The 2893-nt window shown below is 49.6% G+C and overlaps 1 protein-coding gene across 1 annotated transcript in view; it reads left to right on the forward strand.

Moving 5' to 3' along the window:
- LOC102250813 (schwannomin-interacting protein 1) overlaps positions 1–2893 on the forward strand; it is a 683922-nt gene that overhangs the window by 676622 nt on the left and 4407 nt on the right. The window lies entirely within an intron of this gene.

Genomic DNA, 2893 nt, shown 5'->3' on the forward strand with positions numbered 1-2893 from the left:
CGGGACTTGAGTCTCTAGCCGGACCTGGCTCCAAGTGCCTCTCTGTGAAGCAGTAAAGAGTGCCTCTTTCCCCAGGGGACAAGGAAACAAGGCTAATGCTGGCCAAGGTCTTGCATTTGTTAGTTTTCCTTGTAGAAAAGCTTGTCACCGTAAGTGTAGGAAGTACCCAAAATACTGCGAGCACTCCTGGTATCTCACATTTACTTAGGCACCTTTATATAGACAGTTTATCTGAAGTCTTTAAACCAGGAGGCAACGGTTACTATTAATCCCAGAAATGGTATTCAGAGAGCAGAAGGCTCTCCAAGGAAAGAAAGAACACTGCTTGTCACAATAACATCAGGCATTGGCCGCGTGACCCACCACCATCCTAAAGGAGCTTGAAAACGTATGTGGTGAAATTGCTCCTGAGGACCCCTTCTCGGTGTGGAATGCTGGGGAAAATATTTTTCTAAATGCAAATGTTATAAAGATAGTTTGGGTGGCAAAGTAAATGCCATGTAACTCTGTTTAGGCTTTTTTTTTTAAAGACCTATCCAGGGGCAGCATGCTGTTTTGTATGCTTTGAATATTATACTGCCTCATCCCTAACAAAAAGACAAAAACAAAAACCCAAAAAACCAGAAGGTCTTCCCGTACCTTCTTAGCATATTTGCCTGCATCTGAAATAACACTCAAATTGCAATAACACTCAATAATATTATTGCCATCTACAGATGTATTCAGGCACTGCACCAATAGCTATAAAATACAGCCCTTTTTGTCAATCTACGAAATTTGTATGCATGTATTAAGATTATGGGAAACCACTATTGAAATATACACCCGGGACCTGCATCTTTGAAAAATATGTGAAGTCTTTGATAAATGTATGATCTGCCTGTGGGAGCAGAGGCTTTTCTCTGCCCCTCAAAGCAGCATTGACCTCACTCGTTGCAAGGAGGACATTGAGAGACTCCCCTTCTCTCAAAGGGTTAAGTTATTGGGATTGCAGTGTGGTGTTTCGTGTCTACTTTCAGATGGTGTGATCCTGGGAAGCAGGGAAGGCAAAACCAGGGGGTTAAAAGAAGAGCAGTCGCTAATTTAAAGGTGTTGGAGGCATCCTTTAAATTGGAGTCAGTAGGGAGAAGTTTTTACGTCCATTCCTGACTGGTGGATTTTTACTTTGCTTATGGGGGAAAAGGAGGGTACTTAAACGTCCCTCACCGTAGCAGTCCCAGAGCTTTGCAGCCAGGTCTGAACTGGCGAAGAGCTTGGCTGTGGGGCTTTCAGATTTGGCTGCACACTGGAACCCCAGGGACCGTTATAAAGTGTGGATGCCTGGGTCTGACCCCCAGCGATCCTGATTTAATTATCATGTGGCGTGGCCTGGGCATTAGGAGGTTTTAGAGCTCCCCAGATGATTTCAGTGCACAGCCGAATGAGGACCACTGGTTTGTATGAAGCCTCTTTGGCGACGTGCTCCCTGGCTCCCTGAGACTGGGGTAGGACACTCCCATGTGGAGCCTAATCATCCGTGCTACATCGTCTGCTGTCTGTCCCTGCCTGACTGTAAACCCCCTGAAAGCAGAGACGGTGCCATTCTCATTCATTGCTGTGTCCCCATAGCTGAGGACAAGGACTGCCAGGTACATAGTAGGTCCTCAATAACGATTGTTGATAAAAAGGAGTCCTTTAGGGCTTTCCTATAAATAACTGATGAGTACCTTTTAATTGTATGGACTGAAACTCTTTTCCCTCCTTTGTTTGAAATGTTAATGAAATACACCATTTTTAAAACTTATTATTAAGCATAGTTGTTATACAATCTTATCCTATCTAATAATAGACAAACATGGTAATTAACCATACGTCCAACACCCTTCCCATTGGCTACTCAGGGCGATATGCAAATTAACTGCCAACCAAGATGGCAGCCGGCAGCCAGGCAGCTGAAGCGAACAGGAGGCTTGCTTGCTCCAGTGAAGGAGGAAGCCAAGGTTCCCTGCCTGCCGCTGCTGGGCTCTGAGCTGCACTCTAAGAAACAATGTTGCAATTATAGAAGCTAAACAAACCCCATGCTTTCAGCCAGCCAGCCGAGCTGGAGTTGCAACAGTGTTTCAATTATAGAAGCCAAACAAACCAGATCCCTGCTTTCAGCAGCCGAGGTCTCAGAGCTGGAGCCGAGCCTCAGAGCTAAAGCCGGCTCTCAGTTCCAGTGACAGCCATAGAAGGTAAATAAAACCCAAAAAAAAAAAAAAAAAGAAAAAGAGAGGTTGGGAGCTTCAGTCACCCGCCAGCCTGAAAACGGCCCTCAGCCCCTCACCCAGACTGGCCAGGCACCCCAGTGGGGACCCCCACCCTGAAGGGCGTGTGACCAGCTGCAAACAGCCATCATCCCCTCATCCAGGCTGGCCAGGCACCCAAGCGGGACTCCCACCCTGATCCAGGACACCCTTCAGAGCAAACCAGCCCCCCCGCCCCCCCCCGTGCACCAGGCCTCTATCCTATATAGTAAAAGGGTAATATGCCTCCCAGCACCGGGATCAGCGGAGCCGCGGGGTCTCCCGATCCCGGGATCAGCGGAGCTGCGAGGCCTCATGCCCCGGTATCAGCGGAGCTGCAAGACCTCCCAGCACTGGGATTAGCGGAGCAGCGAGGCCTCACTGCCCCTGTGTCAAGTGGAGCCACGAGGCCTCCCAGCACCGGGATCAGCAGAGCAGTGAGGCCTCCTAGCACCGGGATCAGCTGAGCAGCGAGGCCTCACTGCCCCGGTGTCAAGTGGAGCCGCGAGGCCACCCAGCACTGGGATCAGCGGAGCTGCGAGGCCTCATGCCCCGGTATCAGCGGAGCTGCAAGACCTCCCAGCACTGGGATTAGCGGAGCAGCGAGGCCTCACTGCCCCTGTGTCAAG

This window comes from Myotis brandtii, unplaced genomic scaffold (genome assembly GCF_000412655.1).
Source record: "Myotis brandtii unplaced genomic scaffold, ASM41265v1 scaffold186, whole genome shotgun sequence".
NCBI lineage: Eukaryota > Metazoa > Chordata > Mammalia > Chiroptera > Vespertilionidae > Myotis > Myotis brandtii.